This window comes from Crinia signifera, chromosome 8 (assembly GCF_055691185.1).
Source record: "Crinia signifera chromosome 8, ASM5569118v1, whole genome shotgun sequence".
NCBI lineage: Eukaryota > Metazoa > Chordata > Amphibia > Anura > Myobatrachidae > Crinia > Crinia signifera.
In genome coordinates, this window is record NC_139224.1 from 150,069,500 (window position 1) to 150,080,555 (window position 11,056).

The following is an 11,056-nucleotide window of genomic DNA, read 5'->3' on the forward strand; positions in this document are numbered from 1 at the left end:
TTGATGGTGCCTATTGGCTAGCGGTCCATCGGGAGACTTATTGAAAATAGCTGCGGACAGGGGAAGCTCAGCTGGGCAGTGCAGGGAGTGGGAGGGGAGCGAGCAGGCAGTGGGCAGGAAGCGGACGGGGAGGGTCTTCCTTGGCAATGAGCAATTTTAGTCCCCCTTGGCTATGAGCAATTTTAGTCTCCCTTGGCAACAAGCATTTTTAGTCTGCGTGCAAATTTGCATTTATCTACAGAATGAAACCATTGCGCATGCGCAACATGTGCAAGGAGACACCAACCTATTCGCAAGCACCCCTACTGAGCAGTTTTAGCCTTGCGAACGATTGAATGGATTGTGTAGTGAGTACTGGATGTTATGTAATTATGGGGGTTATTCTGATTCACTCGGAAAGGCACAATAACTCTCTAATGGACAGAACCATGTGCACTGCAGGTGGGGCTGATGTAACATGTGCAGAGAGAGTTAGATTTGGGTGAGGTTTGTACTTCAAACTGATATCTGTATTGCAGTGTAAAAATAAAGCAGTCAGTATTTACCCTGCACAGAAACAATAAAACACCCAAATCTCACTCTCTCTGCACATGTTACATCAGCCCCACCTGCAGTGCATATGGTTTTGTCCATTAGAGAGTGATTGTGCCTTTCCGAGTGAATCAGAAATAAAACATATACAGCAATCAACTGATGTGTCGGTGCGCTCACCCCGCTGTCTGAGTCCCCGTAGTCGGGATTCTGACGTCGGGCTAAAGGAGCCCATACACGCTCCGTTCTGGGCGTCCGTTTTGTCCTTTTAAAGTACACATCGTATCGCATTGCATGCCTTGTGCATGCATTGTGCATGCAATGTGATGCGATGTAAAGCTAGTACAAAAGTATGTGAAGCACATACTTTTTGTACCGTACGATGAGATGCGCGGGAGGGCGCATCTCAGAGTACAAAACGGACGGAGCAGAACGGAGCGTGTATGGGCTCCTTAATGACTGTCGGAATACCGACTGTCGGGGTGTTATACCACACCCGCTCAAACACCCACTCCCATTACTAACAAAAAATTGCACGTTAACGTTACTACACACCACACATGTTTAAAAGATCGCAAGTGATTTCTGACTTTGAGTAAAAATTTTCACCCTATTACATGTGTAATTTTTTTAGCTGTCTTATAAATCTTCCCCTATTACATCTTCCCCCCCCCCCATGAAATGGACGGTTACCGCCCACAGACGCCTACTTCCTGTCAATCACCTTGCAAGCACCATGTGTATAGAAATAGTAGCAGGAGCTGCCCAGCATCGCGCATGCGTTCTACGGGTCATATGCATACACAGTCTATCAGTACTCGGCCGCCGTGTGAATTTGCGGTCGTGCAACCAGGACTAAATTACCCCCATAGTGTGAGTCATCCACTGGAGTGCACTTATACAACATACATATCACATCATGCCCAACAATGCTGACATCTGTATTCTTTGGTGCATGGGAGAGCAGCATAGATTTCTTACCCCAAGTACTAAAGTAAAGATAACCCCCTGTCTGAGATACACAAGGGCCAGATGCACCAAGATTCAAAAAATGATAAAATGGAGAGTGATAAACAACCAGACAATCAGCTCCTAACTGTCCTGTTACAGGCTGGGTTTTACAAATGACAGTTAGGATTTGATTGGCTTGGATTTTATATCCACTGTATGACTTTTTGAAGCTTAGTGCATCTGGCCCCTGGTATGTACAGTACACCTGGTATGGAATATAATGGATGACAGTTCCCCTCCCCTCCGGGTATGGATCATTAGGTCTCCACCATTAGGACAACATGCAGAAAGGTCGATATGGGTATAGGTCGACATGGGTGTAGGTCGACATGTCATTAGGTCGAAATGGGCAAGGTCGGCAGTCAAAAGGTCGACATGGGGTGTTTCACTGTTTTTTACCCAAATTTCGACACAGTCGACATGGACACTAAAACGTAGCACCGCATCCTCTCGCATGGATGGCTGCGCTCACCATGCTCCGGGCACACTATTTTATTCTCCCACAATGCCCTAGTGGATGGTAGGGCATGTCGGCTCAGAAAACCGTGAAAAAACCTGTGTCAACCTTTTGACTGTCGACCTTGCCCATGTCAACCTAATGCTTGTGTCGACCTAATGACCTGCCGACCTACACCCATGTCAGCCTAGACCCATGTCGACCTTTCTGCATGTCAACATAATGGTGTCGACCCAATGCATGTCGGCCTAATGACCGTAACCCTCCCCTCCCTCCCTCCCTCCCACCCCCAATCCAATTCAGCAGGAATGCTCTCTATTTGCTATTTTACTTATTATCTTCATTGATTGATTGATTTCAGCCATAGAGCATTACTATTACTATTAATATTAAAATAACAGTGTGTATTAATATTCTCTGATTGTTGACATTTAATGTAACACACTGCTGTGATGTTAATAAAATCTACATATAAAAAATTAGGTGTTCTTCTTTAATCTTAAAAACAAAAATGTTCCTGCCATGTTTAAGTATCCTATGAAGATTATTTCATCATTTCACAGGAAAGACATTCATTTCTTGGTCTCTTCTGCCATCTAGTGGCATTATGTGAATTAGCAGTGGTTAAAAGCTGTGAATAATGCTGCAAAGACCCGTGCTTTTCTAGAGCCAATCAGCTGCCAGCTTTGATAAGTGTATGACATGTAAAAGGTGATTTGTTGCTATTTGTAAAGGCACGTCACTACTCTGTGCATCATGTTATCAATTAAGCCCCTGTGTGTTCTCAAGTCTGTATCTTTGGCACAAGCCACCTACAAATAATAACTGTTGTTATAGCTGCATGCCTGATGCCTCCCAACATGACCTCTCCAGGAGGGACACAATCCTCTGTTTCTGGAATTCTCTCCTAATTTACCACCTGTTCACCAGGCCATCATTCGCAAGGTGGGGTTTGGTGGACTCGCAAGGCTGCAACTTCGCAGCCTTGCGAATCAACCAGAATAAACCCCCAATAGCCCTTCAGCTGTTGTGAAACTATCATGCCTTGTAACCCAAGTGTGCGGGGGGGGGGGGCGGGGGTGGCAGCTCGGGCCATTTGCATATGGGAACACCCAGCATCTCATGCAAATGCCCCGATGATGTGGGTGCGGGGGGGCAGCTGACATCACTGGATGTCAGCTGCCCGCCCATTTCCTCCCGAGCGTCCACGCATATGTAAGTGACTTCAGAGTCACTTTTATATGCGTGCACCTACGCCATCATTCGATGGTCGCCAACCATCGAATGATGTGAGGTGGATCGCACTAGGTTGTGAATGGATCCATTCACAGGCCCTGCAAGGGAATCGCCCTTGCGATTGGGTGGTGACCAGTCCACCATTTACAAGGCGGGGTTTGGTGGCCAGAATCAACCAGAATAACCCCCTATGGCCCTCCAGCTGTTGTGAAACTACAAGTCCCATCATGCCTTGTGACAGTTTTGCTATTAGGGAATGCTAAAACTATGGCAAGGCATGCTGGGATGTGTAGTTTCACAACAGCTGGAGTGCCATAGTTTGGACATGCCTGGCTTAAGAGCTGGTCTCCGGATAGTGATTCATGTAATTAAAGCATACCTCCCAACATGACCCTCTCCAGGAGGGACACAATGCTCTGTTTCTAGACTTCCCCTTAATGTATGATTACCATCACCTGTTTTAAACAGGTTAATTGCTCAGAAAGGTGCTCCGCACAGGTTATGGCAATCATACAGTAAGAGGGAAGTCCAGAAACAGAGCAATGTGTCCCTCCTGGAGAGGGTCATGTTGGGAGGTACGCAGTTGTGTTGCCCTTTAGTCCATTAAGTTCCCTACTTGCTAAGTCTCAGGAGAAAGGCAGCAGGCGCAGAACTAGAGTGAGATGGGGTCTAATGTCTAAAATGAAGCTGGTTTGTGCAACTTTTATGTAACGGGCCCATTTATTCTTAGGGGCCAAAAGGACCAGCTAATATTCGGCAAATTCAAAAAATTGAATGTTGTCTAAGTTTGCCTGTGCAATCAGCACTGTCTGAAGAGACCATGCATCTATGGGAGGAGGTCCATGGCATACTTGCCTACCTGACCCTCTCCATGAGAAGACAATGCTCTGTTCCTAAACTTCCCTGGTAATGTATGATTGCCAGCACCTGTGGTGAAACACCTTTACCTGGCTCCCCACAGGTGCTGGCAATCATACATTACCAGGGAAGGCCAGGAACAGAGCATTTTCTCCCACATGGAGAGGGTCAGGTAGGCCAGTATGGTACATGGTTGTGAAGAGGTAGATGGATGATCCCTCTGCCGCCTTCTCACTGCAGTATTGCCTGCTGTGTACAAGCATGACCTCACCTTCACCTTCCTCCTGCTCCACTGTTGCCTCTCATGCTGGGTGTTCCACCTCTGTCACCTTACTGGTCGGGAATCCCCTGGAAAATTGAATTTCCAATAATCTCACTTCAAAAAAACTACAGGGGCTGCAGTCAAATATGTAATCCTTGTATATTAACAATGGGGTACCACAGCCGCATATTGTCTTAGGAAGTAAATGAGTTTCTCTGTTAAAGCTAATGTAACTGAATACAACGCTGATTAGCCATCTTTACAATATTACAGGCCCGGGCAAAGAAAAGCACTTGGGCCTCTACAAACCCACTCACAGCAACCCATCAAAATCAAAACATGTCTCTCCTGCGGTCTTGTCCTATCTTTCCACATGTTTCCATACAGTTAATAGATATCAGCACTCTGATTGGTGGATAGCTCCAGTCGTCTACCAATCAGCACTGTCTAGCTAAAGGCTATGAGGCATGCACAGAATGCTGCCTGGCTGCTGTGATTGCATGACCACCACTGAACCCTGCTCGAAGACCCCTAGAACTGTGGGGCCCTGGGCAACTGTCCAATATGCCTATATGTTAAGATGGCTCTGGTTGCAGATGCATATTTACAGCGCATATAGTGATTGATATCTCCAACAAGGCTTGCAGAGGGGAGTATGCAAACCCACTTATTTGCATACCACTCCAAAGTTAGAAGTTGTTAACTGTCCTCAGGGCCAGTGCAAGGGTGGGGTGCCCCGGTGCCGGGGGTGGTGGTGGGGGGTACCTGTTGTGCCGTTTGGGGAGCGGGCAGGGGGGTCCATGCTGGTGTCTGACAGCAGCCTGCAGTGGTGTCCTTGCCGCGTGGGTACCTGCGGTGCTGTGTATAAAGCTGGCGGCGGCGGGGGGTCCCTGCAGTGAATAAGAAATAACAAGCGCTATGCGGTGGCGCGGGAAGCGCTTCTGTTTTGAAAACACTGGCAGCACGCTGATTGGCTGAATCTCAGCCAATCAGCGTGCGGCCAGTGTTTTCAAAGCATAGCCCGGTGGATAGCGCTAGTTATTCCTTATTCACTGCAGGGACCCCCTGCCGGCGCCAGCTTTATACACAGCACCACAGGTACCCGCGCGGCAAGGACACCACTACAATGGCAAACGTTCTGGGGCAGGCAGGGAGACTTCCATCTCCCTGCCTGCCGCCGTCCTCGGGCTCCCTGCGGCATCGCCACAGGAGTTAAAATTCGCCTGTCAGGGGCAGCGAGCCTGACTCGTTGAATACTGGAGCCGGCGAGGCTCCGGAACGCAGCGAGCAGTGGAAAATGTGCAGCGAATCCTAAACAGGATTCGCTGCACATCGCCAAAATGCTCATTGAATACTGCCCTTAGTGTCCATTTATCCGTCAAGGTAAGTGTCCGTGAGCAGAAAAATAAAGATGAAGAAATGTAAATTACAACGTGTGTGTGGTTATTTGATATAGATCTACGTGATCAAACATTTGGGTGCTCTTCAGTGAAGTGGAAATTTGTTATGCGTACCAAACTCACGTTAGACAAGTTGGTACGAAGCTCATAAAGGTATCTTTCCACGTGGTGGCGATTCCTGTGATATTTTTCTTTTTTCTTTTTTTTGGGGATGTGGAAGGTGATTTTCCAGTGTAGTCAAAGAAAAAAAAGAATGCAACACATGTGTAGATTCGTATAGTGCAAGGAATATTTTTGATCTGTGAGGGGCCAAAAAATTGATGGCGTACCTCACTCACCAAAATTGTGCAAAAGTTAAATGTATCAAGGTATCTTTGGATTGTGGGCGTACCCTTACTCACTGAGTTTTTTTGAAGTTTACACACAAAAAGGTTTCTTTTGGGATGTCTCTTGTTTTCATACGATTTTGTTGGGATTCACCAATCAGGCGTTACTCAAAGAGAAGGATCAATATACCATATATCAGGATTTTTATAACCAATTTTTATTCAGAGGGTAAAGGTTTTATTACACCAGATTCTGGTGCACCTTACCCTTAATATTAGTATTCTATTATAGACTAGTTTGGTGGGCGTACCCCAACTCACACTTGTGTGTTCGATGGTCCGCTCATCAAGGTTTCTTTAGGGACATAGGATTATGAGGCTTCTCTTTAACGGAATTTACCCATCCAGTTCACATGTGAAAGAAGAATATACCAGACCAATATCAATGCTGGGTGTCCCCAGATCACAAGACAGCGTACCTTATTCACCATTTAATACGGTGGTGTAAAGCCTATAGCGGTTTCTTTTCTCAAAAGTTTCTTTATGAAAAAACTTTTAGCCCAATCCTTATTTATCGAAAAATATCAAAAAATGCAATTTTTAATCCAATTATTCCACAGGGTAAAAAACATCTCCCATACAGGGCAACAACATAAAACAGTGAGTTCAATGTAAAATCCAACAGTTATTTTTTAAAAAAAACAATGCGTATAAAAATAAAAAATAAAAAAATTATTTAAAAGTCCAATACATACATTTGAGGAATTATGGCTGTTCACTCCTCTCCAGTGGCATCAACGCGTTTCAGTCTAGGACCTTTTTCAAGGTCTTAGAAAGGCTTCTCGGCCTTTTGGCTAAGATCAAGTGTAGTATCTGTTCTTATCAGTGGGTATGGACTGGCCTCTGGCAGAGAATAGAGAAAGGCTGGACTGAGTAGCTGCTCTGATGGGCGGAGGGTGTGGGACCCCTCTTTTTTGCCTGGGAGTGGTGAAAAGTCTGGCTGAGTACCTTCACCTCTGCCTTTGGTAGGAGGTGTTGTTTCCATAAATCCACTGGTGAGAGGGGGGGAGAAACACTGGGCCTAGTAGTTTGACTCTCTTGACGGGGTTCGTAGCCCCCGAAGGATGAGACAGCGAAAGGCTCAGTCTAGTATCCATTCCCAGGGAGCGGAGAAAAGCTGAGACCGAGTAGATTGGTCCAGGTTGGGCAGGCCCCCAGCCTGGGCACAGCGAAAAGCTCAGCCTAGTATCTTAACCCTGGGAGCGGAGAAACACTGGGACTGAGTAGATTGCTCTTCCGAGGGGGGTGCAGCCCCTAAGGGAGTCTTTCGAAAAGCCCAGTGGAGTACCCATTCCCATGCCAGGGGCTGGAAAATGCCTGCTGGTGAGACAGAGAAAAACTTGGTCGGACGCTGATTGGTCGGCTGCCTGGAGCCCGAGGCTGCACTGTGCCCCCGGGGTAACTCGGGGGTGCCTGATTTGCACTGGTGATGTCCAGCACCATGCACTGAATGGCACTTGCACCGCGCACTTCCCTCTAGGTTAGGCTACACGTCCTTACCTCGTCCTTTTGGATGGGGTAGGACAATTTTTTACACCCCCACCCCGGCCTTCTGGCTAGGGCCTCTTTTTATTTCTTTCTTTGATTTGCACTTTTGAGCACTTCACGTTTTTCGTTAGTTTGTCACGTTTTTTTGATTTGGGTAGTGCGGCTGTCCCTAACGGGCCTTCCGTTCCCCAAACGTGACTGGGACTCTTCACCTTTTGGGGAGAGTCCCGGTCCCCTCGAGGGCAAGGCGGAGGGAAGCCTATGCGGGTCTCTCCAAACCTTCGGGTGCGGAGGACCCACCGTCCAAAACCCTTCCGGGGGGTGGAGGAAATGCGGGTCTCTCTGAGCTTCGGCGAAGAGGACCCACCGATCCCTTTTTTCCCTTCCTCGGCCTTATGGTTGAGGGGGGTTAGGGGAACCATGGGGCCTTTCTCCTTTGGGAGAGGGTCCACACGTTCGTACGGCTGCCCCCTTTGCACGTGTTTAGGCACAGCACTGGTGGTGGTGGGAGCACACCTCGGGCTCCCTGAGTTTCTTCAAACTCAAGCCAGCCATGGCAGAGTAGTTGTAGTGGCAGTCAGCAATTAGTAGGGATGGCTATCAACCATCGATGATTCAAGATCATCAATAGTTTATGGCCGATGTCGAATACTTTTGCCATCGATGGGGGAGAACCAGATTGTTTCCCTACATCGATGGTATAGTAGAAATAATGTTTCTATTTCTTTTTTTTTTTCTTCAAGGTGCTGGGACACAGAGCATAGCTCCACCCCCTGACAGCCCAGAAGCCCCCCCCCCCCCCACATTCTGATTGGCCTGTGGGCCAGTCAGTCAAAGAGAATGGATAACCATTAATAGCTAAAACTATTGATGGTTGTCCATCACATAGTTTTTAACTATCGATGTCTGGATGCAGAATCGCCATTGATGGCAACTGCACCGATGGCCATCCCTAGGCCAGTTCACCGGGTAGTGGCAGTCAGCAGTTACCTGGAAAAATGCAAATTCCAGGTCACTTCATTAAACTATGTATTAGATTGTATTGGGAAGCGATATGTAACCTAATTAGGGACACTGCTGGATAAATATGGTAATTCTCCGCTGTAACCCATTCTGGGTAATAGGGGGTAGCAGGGAAAGTCCTGTTATCACCGATAAAGGGCATGAACAAACCCCGTGGTCTTTATACACTCTTACAGGATGTCATTCTAGTCTCAGTTTCTTTTTAGTTTTGGCCACATGATGGAGCTATAATCAAGTTGAAGTGAGCTCATTGTCCGCATCAGTTGTATTATTGTATGACAGATAGAAATCTCCTGAGCTGTAATAAGAACATGAAAAATTAAAGCCGGTATTTGCAGATGTTTTTCATGCAATTACACATCTCACATTGTACAAACGTTTGTGACTTTGACTTACTGCCCTCGTATTTAAGGCAAAAGATTTGACCATTTTCTAATGCATAAATTTATGTCTTTTTGCCCCCAAAAAAGTCATGCTCCCTCTTATCGTCATGTACATACATACAGTTCAATCATATATACATACGTACAGTACATATGCATACCTCCCAACAGTCCCGATTTTATCGGGACAGTCCCGATTGTCAGGGCCTGTCCCGCTGTCCTACCCGCGGGCGGCAGTGTCCCGCGGTGTGGGGGGCTGTTGGGAGTCCCCCGTCAGATGCTAAGCAGCGGGGAATAAACGCTGTGCGCATGCGCACAGCGTCTATTCCCGCAGCCAGGGGGCTGGGGGCATGGCTAGAGGCTCACAGAGCCTCTGGGTCATGCCCCCATAGCGGCAAAATGGGGGCGTGGCCTCGCGGGGAGCCGCGAGTATAGACCACGCCCCCAAATTAGGCCACGCCTCCCAAAAAAATTTGGCGTGCCTGCGGCGCGCAGCAGCAACGTCCCACCTGCTGACCTGCAAAAGTTGGGAGGTATGCATACGTACAGTACATACGTACGTACATACATACCATGGTTGCCAGGGCGAGATGAGATGGGGGCAGGGCTCACAGGAGGAGGCTGTGTGTGGGCAGGGCCAATGTGATTGCATCATTGTGGCCACACCCCCTGCTCACTGCACATAGGGGTTATTCTGGTTGATTCACTCAGATGCAAATTCGCCCCCTTGCGAGTCAACCAGAACCCGCCCTACGAATGGTGGTACGCCCACCCCTCCCCCCCTCGCAGTGTGTGTTCGCACGCGGGGCCTGCGAATGGATGTTTAGGCTGCAAATAGACCAGAATAAAGTCCACAATCATGTGTTTACACATGAATTGCGTCATCTGGTCCCAACCGGGATTGCCCACTTTTATGCTTCCCTCTTTGGCAGAGGACAGCCAGCATGTAGAAGCGGGTTGGGATCATTTGGTCTACAGCATTATGGTCGACATGGGAAAAGGTTGACATGGGTCTATGTCGACATGGGAAAAGGTCGACATGGTTTAGGTCGAAAGGTCATTAGTTCGACAGGTCGTTAGTTCGACAGGTCATTAGTTTGAAATTTGCTAGGTCGACAGTCAAAAGGTCGACATCCGGTTTTTCACTGTTTTTTTTTACTTGAATGTCAACACAGTTGACATGGACACAGTTTAAAGTGCACCGCATCCCCTCGCAATGCGTCGGGCACGGTGCCTCGCTGCACTTGGCATACTATTTAATTCTCCCGCCAGTGGATGGTAGGGCATGAAATACTGGCTGTCGGCACTTGGTTTAAAAAAACAGTGAAAAACTCCATGTCGACCTAGACAATGTCGAACTAAGGACCTGTCTAATTAATGACCTGTCGACCTTTTCCCATGTTGACATTTTCCCATGTCGACCTAATGACTGTCGACCATAATGCTGTAGACCAAATGACCGCATCCCGTAGAAGCAAGGTGTGGGGCTGGTGGCATAACCGATAGGGGACGAATGGGAGAGAAACTTATTGCCATTTGACCTTTTGACCCTGTCGACATTTTGAATGTCAAACTTTTGACACTGTTAATCCTGTCGACCTACTGACTGTCTGTCTAGACCTGGGGTAGCCAACTCCAGTCCTCGAGAGCTACCAACAGTTAATGTTTTCCAGATTTCCTCACAGAATCACAAGTGAAGTAATTTGCTCCATCTGTGGTTTTTTTAAAATGTGTTAGTGAGTAATGAGTGCAGAAGCTAGGGTGCCTGGAAAATGTGAACTGTTGGTAGCTCTCGAGGACTGGAGTTGGCTACCACTGGTCTAGACTCTGTAGATCTATCAATCCACAACCCTTTGGATTTGTCTTAAACCTGTTTTCACAAAATGGTAATAAAATGGACAATATTGTTATAAAGCAGTGTGATCCATGTCCGCCAACACTGACCAGATGCTATCTCCTCCCATGATGCAGTCACAGCCATATGAGTGTTGGGCAGTACATACCGGATGTGCAGTGCATAC

General features: G+C 47.4%; 1 pseudogene; it reads left to right on the top strand.

The window, feature by feature from the left end:
• Window positions 1-6,915: 6,915 nt before the first annotated feature.
• LOC146029957 (U2 spliceosomal RNA) lies at window positions 6,916-7,051 on the top strand (annotated as a pseudogene).
• The last annotated feature ends 4,005 nt before the right edge of the window (window positions 7,052-11,056 follow it).